General features: G+C 36.8%; 1 pseudogene; it reads right to left on the bottom strand.

Annotated features, from left to right (window-relative positions):
- LOC140517387 (cytochrome P450 2C44-like) overlaps positions 1-21967 on the bottom strand; it is a 43418-nt pseudogene that overhangs the window by 12910 nt on the left and 8541 nt on the right.

The raw sequence follows: 21967 nt of genomic DNA on the forward strand, positions 1-21967 counted from the left end.
AGATTCAAAATCAATTGAAACCTAAATAATCTGATATAAAAACAATCAGTAACATCATTCAAGAGAATAACAATAATGAGGCATCATACCAAACCCTATGGGATACAGCAAAAGCAATTGTTAGGGGAAGTTTTATATCTCTAAATGCTTGCATGAATAAAATATGTGTTCAGCCCTTGTTGCTGAAGAAGACCATGCCATCAGAGAAATAATGACATGACTTGCACTTGACTCTTTTTGGAGTGAGGGAGGGCTGTGCAAGTTACCAGCTTCACTTCTCCTCCAGAGCCATCTGAATCTATTGACCAGATATTCATCAGGATGACTGGAGATGACCCAGGATGAGGCAATTGGGGTTAAGTGACTTGCCCAAGATCACACAGCTAGTGAGGGTCAAATGTCTGAGGTGAGATTTGAACTCAGGTCCTCCTGACTCCTGCACTGGTGCTCTATCCACTGCACCACCTAGCTGCCTACATGAATAAAAGAGAGAAATAGAAGATCAATGAATTGGGCATGCAAATAAATAAAGTTAGAAAAAGAAAAAATTAAAAATCCCCAATGAAATACCACTTTAGAAGTACTGAAAACCAAAGGAAAGATTAATAAAGTAGAAATTAAGAAAACTAATGAACTAATAAATAAAACTAAGAGCTGGTTTTATGGAAAAAATTAAATATATAAGCCTTTGGTTAATTTGATTTAAAAAAAAGAAAGGAGAAAACCAAATTACCATATCAAAAATTAAAAGGGTGGATACATCAATGAAGAGGAACTTGAAACAACATTTAGGAACTATTTTGACCAACTGCATGCCCATAAATTTGACAATCTTAGTTAGATGGATGAATATGTATAAAATGAATGCAAAAATATTTACAAAAATATAAACTGCATAGATTAACATAACAGGAAATAAAATGCTTAAATAATCCCATCTCAGAAAAGGACATTAAATGAGCCATCACTGAACCTGTAGGAAAAAATCACCAGCACCAGATTAATTTACAAGTGTATTCTATCAAATATTTTAAAAACAATTCCAATTCTATATAGACTACTTGGGAAAACAAATGAAGAAGGAGTCTTGCCATATTCTTTTTATGATACAAATAGGATACTTATGTCTAAACTGAGAAAAGTCAAAACAGAGAAAGAAAATTATAGACAAATTTTCATATTGCATATAGATTTTAAACTGTAAATTTAATTTTTAAATTTCAATAATTTAATTAAATTTTTAAAAATTAATCAATTTAAAATTAAAATATTAGCAAAAAATTGCAGCAACTTTTTATGAGAATAATATACTATGACCAGGTGGGATTTATTCCAGGAATGTAGGGCTCCTTCAGTATTAGGAAAACTATCAGTATAATTGATCATATCAACAAAACTAACAGAAACAATATTATTTTCTCAATAAAAGCAGAAAAATCTTTTGACAAAATACAGCACCCATTCCTATTAAAACACTAGGGAACATAGGAATAAATGGAGTCTTCCTTAAAATAGTAAGTAGCATCTACCAAAAAATATCAGCAAGTATTATATATAATGAGGATAAGATAGAAGCATTTGCAATAAGATTGGGAGTGAAACAAGGATGTCCATTATGTCCACTGTTATCCAGTATGATACTAGAAATGCTAGCTTTAATAATAAAAGAAGAAAAAAAATTGAAGGAATTAGAATAGGCAAAAAAGAAAAAAACTATCACTCTTTGGACCTGATATGATGACATACCTAGAGAATCAAGTGAAAAACTAGTTGAAATAATAAATAACTACCAAATTTGCAGGATATCACATAGATCCACATAAATCCTTAGCATTTCTATATATTACTAGGAGATCCCAACAGTGAGAGATAGAAAAAGAACTTTCATTTAAAGTTACTGTGAACATTATGAAATATTTGGGAGTCTACCTGCCAAAATAAACCCAGGAACTATATGAACACAATTACAAAACACTTTTCACACAAATAAAGTTAGACCTAAATAATTTGAAAAACATCAGTTGCTCATGGGTAGGCAGAGCTAATATAATAAAAATGACAATTCTACCTAAATTAATTTACTTTTTCAGTGCCAGACCAATGCAACTAGCAAATATTATTTGATAGAGCTAGAAGAAAATAATAACAAAATTCATCTGGAAGAACAAAATGTCCAGAATATCAAGGAAATTAATGAAAAGAAATTATATGGAAGGTGGACTTGCCATAGCAGATCTTAAATTGCATTATAAACAGCAATCATCAAAACTACTTGGTATTTGCTGAGAAACAGAGGGGAAAATCAGTGGAATAGGTTAGGTATACAAGACTCAGTAGCAAATGACTACAGAAATCTACTGTTTGATCAGTCCAGACTCAAGCTATGGGATAAGAACTCAATACTTGACAAAAACTAAGAAAAATGGAAAATAGTATGGCAAAAACTGAGCATAGACCAATATTTTACACCGTATACCAAAATAAACTCCAAATGGGTGCAAAATTTAGATAAAAGAGCTGATACTATAAGCAAACTGGAAGAGCAAGCTTGCCTGTCAGATTTATGGAGAATGGAAGAATTGTAATCAAACAAGAGATACAGAACATTATGAAATGCAAAATGCATAATCTTGATTACATTGAAAAAGTTTTATACAATCAAAACCAATGTAACCAGGATTAGGAGAAAAGCAGAAAAACTGGGGGGGGGGGGGGAATTTCACAATCAGTGTCTGTAATTAAGGCTTCATTTATAAAAATATATAGATAATTGAGTCAAATTTATAAGAATACAAGTCATTCTTCAATTGATAAATGGTCAAAGGATATGAAAATGCAGTTTTCAGAGGAAGCAATTAAAGATATCTATATTCATATAAAAAAATGCTCTAAATCATTATTGATCAGAGAAATACAAATCAAGAAACTCTTAAGTACCACATCACATCTCTCAGATTGGCTAACATTACAAGAAAGGAAAATTATAAATGCTGGATAAGATATGTGAAAATTGGAACACTAATGCATTGTTGGTGGAGTTGTGAACTGATCCAACCATTTTGGAGAACAATTTGGAACTATATACAAAAGGCTAGAAAAATGTGTATAGCCTTTGAACCAGTAATGCCACTTCCAGGGCTGTATCCCAAAGAGATCATAAAATGGGGAAAGAACACACATGTACAAAAATATTTATAGCAGCTATTTTTGTGGTGGCCAAGAACTGAAAATTGAGGGAATGCCTATCAATTGGGGAATGACTGAACAAGTTGTAGTACATGAATGTAATGGAATACTATTATGCTAAAACATATGATGAGTAGGCAGACTTCAGAAAAATCTGGAAAGATTTATATGAATTGATGCTGAGTGAGGAGAGAAGAAACAGGAGAACATTGTACACAATTACAGACACATTGTGCTATGACTAACTTTGATATACTTGGGTCTTCTCAACAATGCAGTGTTCTAAGAACAAAAGGTTCATGAAGGAAAATGCTACCCACATCCCTGGAAAGAATTATAGAATCTGAATGCAGATCTGGCATACTATTGACTCTCTTTTTTGTTTTATTTTGTTTCTTTTTTCTTGTGGTTCACTCCATTGGTTATAATTCTTTATAACATGACTAATGTGAAAATATTTTCATATGAATGTATAGGTAGAGCCTATATTGTGTTGCATGACATCTTGGGGAGAGGTGGAAGTGAGGGGGAGAAAATTTGGAACTCAAAAAGCTTGTGGAACTGAATATTGTAAACTAAAAATAAATAAAACTAAAAAAAAAAAAAAAAAAAGAAAGTCTTCCAATCAACCTGGAAGAAAATTTCTGGTGAGCACTTCAATGATATATGTTTAGTTCTATGCTGTTTAACATTTTTATCAATATATTAAATCACTCAATTAACAAATACATAAGATATATCCTTTTATACCAAGTAGAGTGCTAGGAAGTAGGGAGTTAAAGGTAAAGGATAAAAATAAGACAATCTCCACCTCAAGGAGTTTACATTCTATGGAAAGAATACAACAAATTTGAAGATAACTCCAGATGGGACCTATAGAAAATAAATGCCTGTAGATTTTTGGATGTGACACCAGCAAAAGAAGGAATAAGGGAAGGCTGCTTGAAGGTGGTAGCAGCTCAATGTGGAAGGATATTAGGGCTGTTAAGAGTTAAAGAAAGTGAGTGAGAACACTCCAGGCATAGGGGCCTGTGTATAAACACAAAGAGGCAAAAGATGGAAATTATGTACAACAATATAGGAGGACACTTTGCTTCAGAGGAGAGAGGATTTGAGGAGGGAAAAGCAACCTTGAAAGAGAGGTTGGAATCAGATTGTAAAGGGCTTTAAAAGCCATACAGATGAGTCTTATTGTTGGGATTGATCCAGTGAGTCTTTCACTTTATGCATATTAACTTTGCAAATTTGTGAAGAAGAATTCAGAGTCTAGATGCTTGGAGAGTTGTTAGGAAGAATTGTCATTGTCCTAGGGAGAGATGATGTTGAACTGAACTAGGATGTTGAACTGAACTAGTTGGGAACAGAGAAATAAAAGACTTGAGGATTACTGCCAAGACAGCATTCTGAGGGGGCAGGGAAAGAAGACATTTACTTTCTACTCTTCTCTGATATACCCCTTGCCCCATTGACATAAATCATTTGGACAGTTCAGATCTGATGGGAAAGAGGATTGCCTGTTCAGCCCTTCCAAAATGATTGTTTCTTCTAGAGGAAGTTTCATCCATTGGGTTATACTGTGAAGGAATGAAGGAAATGAGCTTTTAAAAGCATCTACTAAGTACCAGGCCCTGTGCTGAGTGCCATAAAAATATTATCACATTTGGTATTTACAATGACTCTAGGAGGTAGATGCTATCATCTCTATTTTACAATTGATGAAATAGAGGCAGACAGAAATTAAGTAACTTCCCCAGGGTTTTACTGGTATAAAGTGTCAGAGTCCAGATCTGAACCAAAGTTTTTTTGATTTCAGGCTCAGTATTCTAGCCATACTACCACCAACCTTCATCTGAGTGCAACTGTGTGGAACTGGAAGATAGTTAAGGTTTAATTGGAATGTTGGATGGATGTCCTATTGTCAACTCTGAGTAAATTTTCACCATCAGGGAACAGTATCAGATATTATCAGTGCTTTATTTGTTTTCTAAATGAGTTTGTGAGTTTCTGGGAGGCTTTTTTTTCTTTTTTTCATCATTTTCCTGTGGAGCAAAATAAAATCTATCATCTTCCTGGTATTAATTAATTTTGAGAGTTTTTATGGAAACTGGTTTTAGCTAGCATTTATATAATGCTTTAAGGTTTCTTTTCTGTTCTTCAGTCATTTCAGTAATGTCTGATCCTTCATGAACCCATTGGGTTTTCTTAGCAAAGGTACTGGGGTGGTTGGCCTTTCCTTCTCCAGTGGATACATTTTCAGACAATCAGAGGTTAACTGACTTTCCCATGGTTTACATAGCTAGGAAGCGTCTGAAGTTGGATTCGAACTCAGATCTTTCTGACTCTAAGTCCTATGTTCAATCCACTGAGTCATTTGCTGCTTCTACTTTAAAGCAAACAGCATGCTTTACAAACATATAATTTTATCCTCACAATCACCCAGGAAGATAATTGATATTATCTCCATTTTACAGGTGAGGAAAAAGAGGCAGAGAGTGAGGGTATGACTTGCCCAGGGTTACACAACTAAGAAGTGTATGAAGTTGTCTTTGAACTCAAGTTTCCTTACTTGAAGCCTGCTCTCCATCTCATTTCTCCAGTTTACAGCATACTTTGTATGTATGTGTTTGCCTTCCTATTGATTGCAAGTTGCTTGAGGGCAGGGACTCTCTTTTGCTTCTTTTGTGTCTTCAGCACTTAGTAAAGTACCTGACACATAGTAGGCACTTAGTAAGTGTTTATTAATTGATTCCTGTTATCATTCTGCAATACACTGTCCTCCTCCAAACAGGAAAGCCCAGATCAGCAGCTCAGCACCCAGCAGAGCATTAACTCTTCCAATCTCATTTCCCTTACAGAGTTCAGAGAAATGACAGGGTCAGAGCAAACAAAGCTGCTTTAATAGAAAGTCAATGACATTCTTGAGGGACATGTATACCTTGAGAGTCTCTGATGTTCTTCTCTGTGCTTCGAAAAGAGTGATCTGTAAAAAACTTTGGAATATCAGCCCTTCTCAGTGAGCAAAGTGCTTCCCCAAAGCATCCTACCTGTTGCATTTTGGCCAGGTAGCAGTCAATGTAGTCCTGTGGGTTGCTGGGGTCCAATGTCTTTTGATGCTCCTTTACTCTTTCCAAAACGAAAAGATTAATTTTCTCTACATTTCTGGAAATTATTTTTTGATTTCCAGGAAGGTACACTCTGAATGCTGGTAAAAAGTTGTAGAGCTACACCCCCAAACCCAAACAAACATATTCGTTTAAGTGGAGACAACTGTATATCTCTTCCTTTAAGCTATAATGTTTTATTAAAAGGCATTGCATTTTTTTAAGTGTAATTAAAATTTTTATTTACAAAAAGTGTTTTCTCTCTCATCTTCAGTATACATTGGAAAAAAAAGGAAACCAAAACCCTTGAAACACACATATATGTGTATCTATGTATATATGTGTGTATATATGTGCATATATTTATATATGTATGCATGTGTGTCTATATATGTATATAAATATGTGTATGCATATACATATATGCATATGTATATGTCTATATATATTCAAGTGAAAATAATCCCCACCTTGGCAATAGCCTAGCCAGAACTGTGCGTCACACTCCACATCTTAAGTCCATCCCCTCTCTGGCAGGAGAAGGGCAGTGTGTTTCATTGTGATTACTCTAAAATTGTGCTCAGTCCTTACATTGATCAGAGTACTTGAGCCTTGCATGGTGTTTGGCTTTCCATTTTTGTTTTACTATTGTGCACATTGATTCTACTCACTTTACTTGGCATGCATTCAGAAAGTCTTCCTTAGTGTAAAGTTGTCCCTTTCAGCATTTCTCAAAGCACAGTAAAATTCTATTATATTCATATACCATTATATGCTCAGCTATTCCCCAAAAGATGAGTTGCCCCCTATTTTCCCGTACTTTGTAGGTGATGTCATATTTGGAGGGCCTAGAATACCAGACAAACAAGATACTGTTTTCTACCTCTTGAAACAGTCTAGCCTCTCTATCTGTGTAGTCCCAAACCAAGGTGATTTTAGCCTCCAGTTGACATTGATGGTTATCAGGTAAAAAGGGAAAGTGTTGCGAGTGAAGAACAAGATGGTCTCCGGCCCCTACAAACTTGAAGATGGAAACTAAGGCCATCATTTCATGAACTGATCATGACTCATTCTCCTTGCCAAAAGTGAGGAGTGTTGGATTGACCAATATTAACAAAAGGACTTAGAGATGTTAAAGATTCCCGTTGAATTAGTTCACATCTGTTTTGTGAAGATGAGGTAATCTGTTCTTCAGCAGAGAATGATTAATTGGAAAGTTGATTGCATTTACAGTCATGTATGCATGCATGCCCTGTGACACACACATAGTGATCTCCGGTAAATCACTTCACTTCTCTGTACTTCAATTTCCTTCTCTCTGCGGTAATAGAAATAATGATAATAATAACAGCAACAGTAGCTAGCATTTATGTGGATATCTATATATGTCCCCAAAGTGCTTAACATATATTAGCTCATTTGAGTCTCACAATAGCTTTGGGACATAGGTACCTTTATTCTTCCTATTTTACAGTGAAGAAAACTAAGATGAGAGAAGCAAAGCAACTTCTCAAGGATCATACAACTGTTAAGTGTCTGAGGGAGATTTTAGATTCATTCTTTCTCCCTTCAGGTCTACCTTCTATTTGCTAAGTGTCTTTCTTTCTATAAACTTCATGACTTTGTGATCTCTCCAAAGAGTAGTCAAAGGAATAATCATCCTGGGCACTTAGGAGTATTGAGGTACACTAAACAAATCCCAAGAGTTTTATAAGTCTTCAAAAATCTAAGCCTAAATTGGCAAATATCTCAAAACTAATTTGTCTAGTACTGTGCTACACACTGAGGAGACCAGAAGGCAGAATATTATTGTCCTTGTTCAAAAGAAACTGCTTTCTGAGTTAAGGAAAATCTACTAACCTTGGATAGGGCAATAATTTTTTAAAAGAAGGTAAAGACATACCAAGGCATCCGATCAATTCAATTAAATTAACATTAAGTTAATAAAATCCATCAGGCATTTATTCAGTACTCACTATGAACCAAGTTCTGTGCTAGGCTATGATGATATAGACAACAATGAAATAGTCCTTATACTCAAAAGTATTAAATTCTAAGCAAGAAAGGTTTAGCTAGAGTATACATCCCAGTGGAACCCAACATGTATAAAAGAAAAGAAAATTTGGTTTTGGCTACATGAAGATCCTCAGTTCTGGCTTCAGTGATTGAAGGCTTTGATCTTCCATGTTGGTCCATTGTAGAGGTTAGGCTATAGCACTTCCAGAATCAATCAGTGTAGTATATTGGCCTAAATGTCTTGCAGATTTAGCTTTGGCCAGTTTTCTTCCCTAATGCACCTCCCCCTCCCCCGACCCCCGCCACAAGGACCTGGTCAGGCTCTTTCTTAATAATTATTTTACATGACCATATCTATGAACACTATCATACCTGGGATATTCCAGGCACCAATCAGAAATTTCTCCCTATAACTAAAATTGCTGTATGACCTAGAACTAATTTAGAGGCCTACTGGGAGCAGAATATCTACCTGGATCTTGACTGAGAACCAAATATTCTGTGCAATGTTAATGTCATTAAATGCATGACATGTGAATGTGTGTGTGTACTCATGTTGCTGGAGCCCTTGCCAAGGAGATAAGATCAGTACACTTATCCTGTTGCTGACATTCGGTAAACAACTATAGAATTAGAAGACAATTCTGGCCTTACCTGTACCCATGGTGTGTTAAACAGCTTAAAGTTTTCAGTTAACATGTTCATCAGATTTAGAAATTTCTCATCATTGTACTTGAATCATTCATGGAAGAGGACAGAGCAAATCACATTACATGGGGCACAGCCAAGGATGAAGGTGGGATCAGTGGGTTGACCTAATGTAGAGAAAAGTTACCAAAAAGAAAAATAGCTTTATCAGAAATGTTGCCAATTATGTAGAAACTGGACATCTATTCTGCCAATACCTGAATATGGTGTTTAATTCCTCTAAGGTTAGGGAATGTTGTCCTCTTGGACAATTTCCTTTGCCATTTACAAGGAAACTAGATAAACTTATAATGCTTAGGTAAAAGAAGGGAAAAGGGAGTTCTCTGGGCCAGCAGACTGATTACTGGTCAGTGGACCAAGGCAAAGACTTTTAGAATGACTCCCAAAGTATTTAGGATGGGGAACGGGTGAGGAGTTGGACCTCACATGCCCAGGAGGAAAAAACCGTAAACCAACCCTTTGTTTTTCTGAGCTCTTCCGCCAGGTATTGAGCTTCTTCCTGGACTCTCTCTTCAATGCTTCTCTTCCCCATCCCAAAATTCCTTAGGGTCATCAGAGAAAATCTTCTGATTTGTTTCCACCTCTCTCCACGACTGAAAACAATTCCTAGACAAATGAAAAGAATAAAGTATCTATTACTCTAACAATGGAAATGGTGGAGGGTACCATAGGTTTGGGGGATTTTTTATTCTTTCTTAAATTAATTTATTTTCAGTTTTCAACATTCACTTCAATAAGATTTTGAGGGGGGGCGGAGCCAAGATGGGGGAGTAGAAAGATACACATACGCTAGCTCCGAACCTACAGCCCATAAAATATCTGTAAAAAAGAACTCCCAAGAAATTCTGGAGCAGCAGAAGCCACAGAACAATGGAGCAGATGAGATTTCTGTTCCAGAGAGCCTGAAAACCTTTTGCAAAAGGTCCTTCATGCTGCAGACTCAGAGCTGAGCCCAGCCCTGCCTCAGCTGTGCCGCACTGAGAGGAGCAGATCCGAGCAGGCTTCAGGGATGGAATCTCCAGCCCCCGGGCAGGTCCCTCCACCCACAGGGGACAAGGGTCAGTGAAAGGGTTTCTTTGGCGGGTCGAGAGGGGAGTGGAGTGCCCCCATAACTCAGGCCCCCTCGGGAGGCAGCAGTGGAGGTGGCAGCAGACAGGGGCTCTCCAAGCAGGCAGGAGCTCAGATACATTGTTGAAGGTTTCCACATAAACCCCTGAGGGAACTGAGCCCCATGAGGTGGCCCTGCCCCAACCTGAGCACCTGAACTTAATCTCACTCTGAATAGCAGCCCTGCCCCACCCAAAACCCTGAGGCTGGGAAGCAGCATTTGAATCTCAGACCCCAAGCTCTGGCTGGGCAGATCTGGAGGCAAAGGGGGTGTGAAAAGAATACACAGAAATCAAGTCACTGGCTGGGAAAATGCCCATAAAAGGGAAAAAAATAAGACTATAGAAGGTTACTTTCTTGGTGAACAGGTATTTCCTCCCTCCCTTTCTGATGAGGAAGAACAATGCTTACCATCAGGGAAAGACACAGAAGTCAAGGCTTCTGTATCCCAGCCCACCCAATGGGCTCAGGCCATGGAAGAGCTCAAAAAGGATTTTGAAAATCAAGTTAGAGAGGTGGAGGAAAAACTGGGAAGAGAAATGAGAGACACGCAAACAAAGCATGAAAAACAAGTAAACACCCTGCTAAAGGAGACCCAAAAAAATACAGAAGAAAATAACACCTTGAAAAATAGGCTAACTCAATTGGCAAAAGAGGTTCAAAAAGCCAGTGAGGAGAAGAATGCTTTCAAAAGCAGAATTAGCCAAATGGAAAAGGAGGCTCAAAAGCTCACTGAAGAAAATAGTTCTTTCAAAATTAGAATGGAACAGATGGAGGTCAATGACTTTATGAGAAACCAAGAAATCACAAAACAAAACCAAAAGAATGAAAAAATGGAAGATAATGTGAAATATCTCATTGGAAAAACAACTGACCTGGAAAACAGATCCAGGAGAGACAATTTAAAAATTAGGAGACTACCTGAAAGCCATGATCAAAAAAAGAGCCTAGACATCAACTTTCATGAAAATATCAAGGAAAACTGCCCTGATATTCTAGAACCAGAAGGCAAAATAAGTATTCAAGGAATCCACAGAACACCGCCTGAAAGAGATCCAAAAAGAAAAACTCCTAGGAACATTGTGGCCAAATTCCAGAGTTCCCAGGTTAAGGAGAAAACATTGCAAGCAGCTAGAAAGAAACAATTCAAGTACTGTGGAAATACAATCAGGATAACACAAGATCTAGCAGCTTCTACATTAAGGGATCTAAGGGCATGGAATATCATATTCCAGAAGTCAAAGGAACTAGGACTAAAACCAAGAATCACCTACCCAGCAAAACTGAGTATAATACTTCAGGGGAAAAATTGGTCTTTCAATGAAATAGAGGACTTTCAAGCATTCTTGATGAAAAGACAAGAGCTGAAAAGAAAATTTGGCTTTCAAACACAAGAATGAAGAGAAGCATGAAAAGGTAAACAGCAAAGAGAAGTCATAAGGGACTTATAAAAGTTGAACTGTTTACATTCCTACACAGAAAGACAATATTTGTAACTCTTGAAACTATTCAGTATCTGGGTACTGGGTGGGATTACACATACACACACGTACACATACAAGCACACACACATAGAGACAGAGTGCACAGAATGAATTGAAGAGGATGGGATCATATCTCAAAAAAATGAAATCAAGCAGTGAGAGAGAAATATATTGGGAGGAGAAAGGGAGAAATGGAATGGGGCAAATTATCTCTCATAAAAGAGGCAAGCAAAAGACTCATTAGTGGAGGGATAAAGAGGGGAGGTGAGAGAAAAACATGAAGTCTACTCTCATCACATTCCACTAAAGGAAAGAATAAAATGCACACTCATTTTGGTATGAAAACCTATCTTACAATACAGGAAAGTGGGGGAGAAGGGGATAAGCAGGGTGGGGGGGATGATGGAAGGGAGGGCATGGGGAGGAGGGAGCAATCTGACGTCAACACTCATGGGGAGGGACAGGATCAAAAGAGAGAATAGAAGTAATGGGGGGCAGGATAGGATGGAGGGAAATATTGTTAGTCTAATACAACACAACTATTATGGAAGTCATTTGCAAAACTACACAGATTTGGCCTATATTGAATTGTTTGCCTTCCAAAAGGAAGGGGTGGGGAGGGAGGGAGGAAAAGAAGTTGGAACTCAAAGTTTTAGGAACAACTGTCGAGTACTGTTCTTGCTGCCAGTAGGAAATAAGAAATACAGGTAAAGGGGTTTAGAAAGGTATTTGGCCCTACAGACAGAGGAGAGGATGGAGACAAGGGCGGAGAGGGATGATAGAGGAGAGAGCAGATTGGTGATGGGGGCAATTGGAATGCTTCGTGTTTTGGGGTGGAGGGAGGGGATAAGGGGGGAGAAAATTTGGAACCCAAAGTTCTGTGAAAATGAATGTTAAAAAAGTTAAATAAATAAATAAATTGGGGGAAAAAAGAAAATGAATGTTAAAAGTTAAATAAAGAAAGAATAGGATGAACCCAAGGACCCCAGCTTCTGGGATAAGAACTCACTATTTGACAAAAATTGCTGGGAAAACTGGATAACAGTGTGGCAGAAATTAGTCATGGACCCATACCTGACACTGTACACAAGAATAAAGTCCAAATGGGTACATGATTTAGGTATAAAGATTGATACCATGAATAAACTGGAGAAGCAAGGAATAGTGTATTTATCAGATTTATGGAGAAGGGAAGAATTTTTTACTAAAGAAGAGATAGAAAGCATTATGAAATGCAAAATGGATAATTTTGATTACATTAAACTGAGAAGTTTTTGCACAACCAAACCCAATGCAACCAAAATCCGGAGGGATGTAGTAAATTGGGAAAGAATTTTGACAGCTAAGCTCGGGGATAAAGGCCTCATTTCTAGAATATATAGAGAACTGACTCAAATGTATAATCATACAAGTCATTCCCCAATTGATAAATGGTCAAAGGATATGAACAGGCAATTTTCGGAAGAAGAAATTAAAGATATCTATAATCATATGAAAAAATGCTCTAAATCACTATTGATTAGAGAGATGCAAATCAAAACAACTCTGAGCTACCACATCACACCTATAAGATTGGCAAACATGACAGAACAAGAAAATGATAAATGCTGGAGAGGATGTGGGAGAGTTGGAACACTAATTCATTGTTGGTGGAGCTGCGAGCACATCCAACCATTCTGGAGAGCAATTTGGAACTATGCCCTAAGGGCTACAAAAATGTGCATACCCTTTGACCCAGCAATATCGCTACTAGGACTGTATCCCCAAGAGATCATAAAAATGGTAAAGGGTCCCACATGTACAAAAATATTTATAGCAGCACTCTTTGTAGTTGCCAAAAACTGGAAGTCAAGGGGATGTCCATCAATTGGGGAATGGCTGAATAAATTATGGTTTATGAATGTAACGGAGTACTATTGTGCCATAAGAAATGATGAACAAGAAGACTTCGGAGAGGCCTGGAAGGACTTATATGACCTGATGCTGAGTGAAAGGAGCAGAACCAGGAGAACTTTGTGCACAGCAACGACCACAGTGTGAGAGAGTTTTTTCTGGTAGACTTGGAATTTTGTAAGAACGCAAGAACTTCTTAAAAAAATAATAATAAAATCCCAAAGGTGGTTCTCAAGGCAAAATGCCTTCCACACTCAGAGAAAGAAATATGGAAGTCATTCGCAGAATGTAGCAGATCATGTTTGTGTATGTGTATGTTTTTGTGTATCATGTTTTGATTTGTTATATGATTTCTTTCATTTATTTTAGTCCAATTACATAGCATGACTGTAGTGAAAATGTACTCAGTAGGAAAGTATATGTAGAACCTATACAGAACTGTATGCAGTCGTCGGGAGGGAGGGGGGTAGTGGGGGGTAGGTGTGGGGGGGGATAAAATCTCAATTGTATGGCAGTGATTGTTAAACATTAAAAAATAATTTTAAAAAAAAAGAAAGAATAGGATGTATTAAAAAAAAAAAAAAGTAAGATTTTGAGTTCCAAATTTTCTCCCTATCCTATTGCCCCCCTCAAGATCATGTGTAGTCTGACATAGGCTCTACAAATATATTCATAATAAACATATTTTCACATTAAACATGCTGTAAAAAAGATTTAGAACCAATGGGAGGAATGATGGGAAAGGAGAAACAACCACCACAACAAAAAGAGAGCAAATAGTCTCCTTCGATCTGCATTCACTTTTCATAGTTCTTTTTCTGGCTGTGGATGGCATTTTCCATCATGAGTCTTTTGGAACTGTCTGAGATTATAATTACTGAGAAGTGCCATGTCTATTAAAGTTGTTTGCCACACATTGTTGCTTTTATTGTATACAATGTATTCCTGGTTCTGCTCACTTCATTCAGCATCAATTCATGTAAGTCCAGATTTTTCTGAAGTCAATCTGCTTATCATTTCTTATGGAACAATAGTATTCCATTACATTCTTATACCACAACTTGTTCAGCCACTCCCCGATTGATGGGCATCCTGTCAATTTCCAATTCTTGGCCACCACAAAAGGGCTGCTATTAATTTTTTTGTATATGTGAGTAGTTTTTTTCATTTTTATGATCTCTTTTGGATACAGACCTAGAAGTGGTATTGCTGGGTCAAAGGATATGCACAGTTTTATAGCCCTTTGGGTATAGTCTCAAATTGCTCTCCAAAATGGTTGGATCAGTCCACAATTCCATCAACAATGTATTAGTGTGCCAATTTTCTCATATCATCTCCAACATTTATCATTTTCCTGTTTTGTCATGTTAACCAATCTGATAGATGTCATGAGGTACCTCTGCAGTTGTTTTTGATTTACATTTCTATAGCCAATATGATTGTAGATAGTCTTAATTTCTCCACCTGAAAACTGCCTGCTCATGTCCTTTGACCATTTACCAATTGGGGGAATGATCTGTGTCCTTATAAATTTGATTCAGGTCTCTGTATATTTTAGAAATGAGACCTTCATCAGAGACACTGGTTGCCATTTTTTCCCCCAGTTTTCTGCTTCTGTTCTAATCTTGGTTGCATTAGCTTTGTTCGCTTAAAACTTCTCAATTTAATGTAATCACAATTATCCATTTTGCATTTATAATGTTTTCTCTATCTTGTTGGTCATAAATTCTTCCAGATGAATTTTGATATTATTTTTTCTAGCTCTACAAAATAATTATCTGATAGTTTGATTGGTATGGCACTGAATAAGTAAGTTAATGTTGGTAGAATTGTCATTTTTATTATATTGCTTCGGCCCACCTATGAACAACTGATGTTTTTCCACTTACTTAGATCTGACTTCATTTGTGTGAAAAGTGTATTGTAATTGTGTTCATATAGTCCTTGGGTTTGTTTTGGCAGGTAGACTCCCAAATATTTTATAGTGCCTACTGTTACTTTAAATGGGATTTCTCTTTCTATCTCTCGCTGTTAGGCTTTGTTAGTAATATATAGAAATGCAGAAGATTTGTGTGGGTTTATTTTGTAACCTGCAACTTTGCCAAGGTTGTTTATTATTTCAAGCAGTTGTTTACTTGATTCTCTGGGATTTTCTAAGTATATCATCATATCATCTGCAAAAAGTGATAACTTAGTTTCTTCTTTGCCTATTCTAATTCCTTCAATTTCTTTTTCTTCCCTTACTGCTGCAGTTAACACTTCCAGTACCATATTGAATAATAGTGATGATAATGGACATCCTTGTTTCACCCTCGATCTTATTGGAAATGCATCTAACTTATCCCCATTTCATATAACACTTGCTGAAGGTTTTAGGTAGAAACTGCTTATTAGTTTGCGGAAAGTTCCATTTATTTCTATGTTCTCCAGTGTTTTCCATAGGAATGGGTGGTGTATTTTGTCAAAAGCTTTTTCTGCATCCATTGAGATAATCATATAATTTCCATTGCTTTTGTTGTTGTTATGGTCAATTATGCTGATAGCTTTCCTAATATTTAACCAGACATGCATTCCTGGTATAAATCCTACCTGGTCATAGTATGTTATCCTTGTGATAAGTTGTTATAATCACTTTTCTAATATTTTATTTAAAATTTTTGACTCTATATTCATTAGGGAGATTGGTTTATAAATTCTTCCCCTTTTTTGGCTCTTCCTGGTTTAGGCATCAGCACCATATTTGTATCATAAAAATAACATGAGGGCAGCTAGGTGGCACAGTGAATAGTGCACCAGCCCTGGAGTCAGGAGCACATGAGTTCAAATCCAGCCTCAGACACTTGACAATTACTAGCTGTATGACTTTGGGCAAGTCACTTACTCCCAAATGCCTAGTCTTTCCCCCACCAAAAATAAAAATAAAATATATGCTGGCAATTTACCAAAATGGCAGCTTATTTTTTAAAAAAGAATATTGCAGGACTTTGCTTATTTTCCAAATAATCTATATAGTATTGGAATTAATTATTCATTAAAGGTTTGGTAAAATTCACATGCAAATCCATCTAGCCTTGAATATTATTTCTTAGGGAATGAAGCCATTGAGGGCTTCTTCAATTTCTTTTTCTAAATTGTGGCTATTTAAGTATTTTATTTCCTCCTCCATTAATCTGGGAAATTTATATTTTTATAAATATTCATCCATTTCAATGACTGTCAAATTTATTGACATACAATTGGGCAAAATAGTTCCTAATTATCATTTTGATTTCCTCTTCATTGGTGGTCAATTCATCCTTTTCATTTTTTATACTGGTAATTTGGTTTTCTTCTTCCTTTTATAAATAAAATTAATCAAAGTTTATCTATATTTTTTCATAAAACCAACTCTTAGTTTTATTGATTAGTTGAATAGTCTTGATTTCCATTTTACAAATCCCCCCTTTGGTTTTCAGAATTTCTAATCTGGCATTTAATTGGGGATTTTTAATTTGTTATTTTTTTAGCTTTCTTAGTTCATTGATCTTTTCTTTCTCTATTGTTTTCATGTAAGCATTGAAAGATATAAAACTTCCTCTACAAAGCACTTTCACTGCATCCCACAGGTTTGGGTTTGTTGTTTCATTATTGTCATTCCCTTGGATAAAGTTATTGATTATTTCTGTAATTTGTTGTTTGACATACTCATTCTTTAGGATTAGATTGTTTTTAGTCTATCTTTCCATGGTCCTTTATTGCTTGTAATTTTTATTGCATTATCTAAAAAGGATGCTTTTAATATTTTTGTCTGTCTGCAATGGATTATGAGGTTTTCATGCCCTAATCCATGGTCAATTTTTGCATAGGTGCCATATATTGCTGAGAAAAAAAGGTATATTCTTTTCTATCCCCACTTAATTTTCTCCAGTGGTCTACCATATCTTATTTTTAAACATTTCATTCACCTCCTTAATTTCTTTCTTGTGTATTTTATGGTTAGATTCATCTAGTTCTGAGAGGGGGAGGTTGTGGTCCTCCACTAGTATAATTTTGCTATCTATTTCTCCCTGTAACTCCCTTAACTTCTCCTGTAAGAATCTGGATGCTATACTACTTGGTGAATAAATGTTTAGTAATGATATTACTGCATTGTCTATGATACCTTTAATAGGATTTGGTTTCATTTCTTAACTCTTTTCATTAGAACTAGTTTTGCTTTTGCTCTCTCTGAGATCAGGATTTCTACCCCTGCTTTTTTTTTTTTATTTCAACTGAAGCATTGTGTATTCTACTCTAGTATTTTACATTTACTTTGCATGTATCCCTCCGCTTCAAATGAGTTTCTTGTAAACATATTGTAGGATTATGTTTCTTAATTCATTCTGCTATCTGCTTCTATTTTATGGGAGTGTTCATCCCATTTACATTCACAGTGTTATTACTATCTATGTCTTCTCTCCATCCTATCCCCCCATTCATTCTTTTATCTCTCCTTTCTCCTTTTCCCTCCTCACTAGAGGTTTGCTTTTGACCACTGTCCCCATCAATCTGCCCTCCTTTTCATCAGGCCCCTCCTTTTTCTTTCTCTTTTTCCCCTCCTAGTTCCAATAGAATAAGTTAGATTTCTATGTTTGAGTACACTATTCCAGTTCTGAGCCAAATTCAATAAGACTAAGGCTCAAACAATGCTCATCTCCCTCCCTTTTTCCCTTAACTGTATTAAGTCTTTGTATCTCTTCATGTGATGTAATTTACCTTTTTCTGCCTCCTCCTTTCTTCTTCTCCCAAAACAATTTCTTTTCACCACTTAATTAGATATTTTTTATCCTCACATCAAAGTCAACTTATACCAATGCCCTCTGTCTATATTTAGCCCTTCTTAATAGATACAATTCTCAAAAGTTACAAGTATCATCTTCCTATTTATGGATATATACAATTTGGTCATATTGAACAACACATTTGGGTCTTTTTCTTTGCTGTTTACCTTTTTATACCTCTCTTGAGTCGTGTATTTGAGGGTTAAATTTTCTATTGAGCTCTGGTCTTTTTATCAGGAAGGTTTGATAGTCCCATATTTTATTGAATGTCCATCTCCTGCACTGAAAGATTATGTTCAATTTTTCTGGGTAGTTGATCCTTGGTTGTAATACAAGCTCCTTTGCCTTATGGAATATCATATTCCAATGCCCTCAGTCTTTTAATGTAGAAGCTTCAAGGTACTATGTAATCCGAACTGTGGTTCCGTGGTACTTAGATTGTTTCTTTCTGGATGCTTGCAAGAATTTCTCCTTGACCTGATAATCCTGGAATTTAGCTACAATATTCCTTGGTATTTTCAAATTGGTATCCCTTTCAGGAGGTGATTGGTGGATTCTTTTGATGACTAATTTACCCTCTGAGTCTAGGACCTCAGAGCAGTTTCCCTTGATGAGCTCTTGAAAGATGCTCTCCAGATTATTTTTTTATCGTGGCTTTCATGTAGACCAACAATTCTTAAATTATCTCTCTTGGATCCATTTTCCAGGTCAGTTGTTTCTCCAATGAGGTATTTTATGTTTTCTTCTATTTATCATTCTTTTTATTTCATTTGATTGATTCTTAGTCTCACAGAGTCATTAGCTTCCACTTATTCAATTCCACTTTTTTAAGGAGTTATTTTCTTTGATGTGCTTTTTCCCCCATTTGGCCAATTGTATTTTTAAGGAATTGTTTTCTTCAGCTATTTTTTTGTCCTTTCTTTTCCAAGCTGTTTACTCTATCTTTCATACCTCTCATTTCTTTTCCCAATTTTTCTTCTACCTGTCTTATTTGACTTTTAAAGTCCTTCTTGAGCTCTTCCAAGAAGGTTTTTGGGCTTGCAACCAGTATACATTTCCTTTGTAGGTTTCAGATGTGAGTATATTGGTAATGTTGTCTTCTTCGAAATATGTGCTTTGAACTTCCCTGTCACCACAATAATTCTCTGTGGTCAATGCTTTTTGTTGTTGTTGTTTCCTCATGGTGTTTGCCTATTTTCTTACCTTCAGAGTTGATCTCTGCTTCTAGGGAACAGGGGGCACTAACTCAACCTTCTTGTGCTGCAGATCAAGGGTCTGGTCACTGGCTTTGCATGCTGGGGCTTCAAGTGTTGCTAACTGGAGCATGTAGAGGTCTTGTTGGTTACCTGGATCTGAGCTGGAGCTGGTGATGGTGGCTGGTGTGTGCTGAAGTCAGGAGGCTTTCTGCATTTCTCTGGATCTACACTGGGGGTCTGACTGGTAGAGGATGCCTGTTCACCCATAGCTGTACAGAATCATAGGAAAGTTCAGCTACTGGAGGATGATTGCCCACCTGAAGTTGTGCTGAAGCATAGGGAGGTATGGTGGCTATGACTTGCCTGTCATCATATGTAGTGGTTCTCTGAGATGGAATCCAGAAGTCACCCTGGATGTGCCAAGGCATGTGGTTAGGGGTGACTTGGTGTTGGCTTGGCTTCTCCACCACTCTGGCACTCAGAATCCCACCCTAGGTTGCTGAAGTGAGACTTGCTTCTGGCTGACCAGGGTGCCTCCTGTCCTGAACTGTTCCCCTTCCACCAGAGGGAGAGGAACCTTTCCCATTAATCCTCCAAACCTCCCAGGCTACAAGACTGCTGTACCATCTCTTTCCTCTCTGATGCTCCAGGATTTTTTCCTGAGGTAGTATTTTCTGTATTTCAAGTTGAATAGGGGAGGGTGAGAGCTATTTATTGCTTATTCCAATGCTTTGGCTCCTGAAAGTTCTGCCAACCATGAGGTTTTTGGATTAAGTCAATGATCAAGTTTAATTTTATTCAATTCATGCAATGCAGCATAGTAGTTATCAGCTACCTTTCACATGGAGGTCTTGTGTTAGGTGCTGAGAATAGAACAATTAAAATGAAACCAGCAGTGATGTTCTAGGGATGATGGTTGGGTACATTCTATTGAATGTACTCTGCAATACCTTTTTGTATTTTAGTGATTCTTTTGAATAAACTAAGTTTACCTTGTCCTTTGAATATATCTTCAAAGACTGGTATAATTCCTCTTCCTGAAAAACCATCTGCTTGCTCAGTTAGAGCTTCCTTCATAATGTTATATCCATGTAGCACCACAACACGCTGGGTTCCAACATAAATAGTGTAAATAGAGCCATATTTTTCAGCCAGCTGTGAAAAGAATGTCAAGCAAGAAAAAGAGGTTCGGTGTAAAACTTTAGAAAGTTGAGATTTACCCCACAACCACCTCATAGCATACCATATGCATGTGTACATGTTTGTACCTATGCATGTGTGGGACCACACATTGTTAATGAATTCTGAGTATACAAAGACATAAGCTGTGGGACAACAAAAAAATATTCTCATTCTTTTTAGTTTGTTCCTTGAGAATACATGTCATTATATGTCATAGTATTTTTCTCAGGTGTTTTTTTCATGTGTGGAAATTGACTATGTGTGGTCAACTGGTATCATCTAGTGTAAAAAGACTGTAAAAAGACCCTGGGCTCAACATTGAATAGATGAACCATGGAAGATTTCTAGGAAGATATGGGAAAAAGTCATAGGATACTGAGGGAATTGCCATCTGTTAACAAAAATGATCTACTCTCATTTCTGAAATTTTTCAGTCATCAACACCCAACTCTAGCTGATCATTACAAAGTTACTAATGGTCTCTGAATAGCCAAATATGGTAGCCTTATCTCAATCCATATTTTCTATACTTCTTTACAGTATATGATATTGTTTACTACCCTTTTCTCCCATATACCCTCTTCTCTCCAGGCTTCTCTAATCACCTCTCTCTCTCTCTCTCTCTCTCTCTCTCTGTCTCTCTCTCTCTCTCTCTCTCTCTCTCTCTCTCTCTCTGTCTCTCTCTCTCTCTCTCTCTCTCTCTCTCTCTCTCTCTCTCTCTCTCTCTCTCACCTCCTTCCTCTCTCTCTCCCCTCCCTCCCTCCACTCCCTGTCCTGTCTTATTGTTCCTTATCAATCTCCTTTCCTGAATCATAGCCCACATTGAACCACAAATCCATGAGTTTACCCAGTGGTTCTGATCTGGGTCATATTCTCTTCTCTTTCTACAGTCTCACTCTTAGTAACATCATAATCACTAGAGGTAACTCCCAGATCTAAACATCTTTGTCTATTATCTTTCTTTAAAATCCATAGGAATTATACACAAAATTAGTATAAAATAAAATTTGTTTTCCTTACTCTAAAAAACCACCCTCTTCCAAACTTCCTTCTTTCTGGTGAAGATACAACTATATTAGCACATTCCTGTTTATTTCACTGCCCTGATCAACAAACTTCAGAGGTTCCTTATTACCTCTGGGATCAAATGCCTTCTTTTGCATCTAAAATCCTTCACAACCTAACTGGAACCATCCTTAACTGTGTCATTATTCCTCTTCATTTATTCAATGGTTGAGACAAATAGGTCTTTTTGCTGTTTCTCACATGACACAATCGGCCATTACCTTGACTTT

Source organism: Notamacropus eugenii, chromosome 1 (genome assembly GCF_028372415.1).
Source record: "Notamacropus eugenii isolate mMacEug1 chromosome 1, mMacEug1.pri_v2, whole genome shotgun sequence".
Taxonomy (NCBI): Eukaryota; Metazoa; Chordata; class Mammalia; order Diprotodontia; family Macropodidae; genus Notamacropus; species Notamacropus eugenii.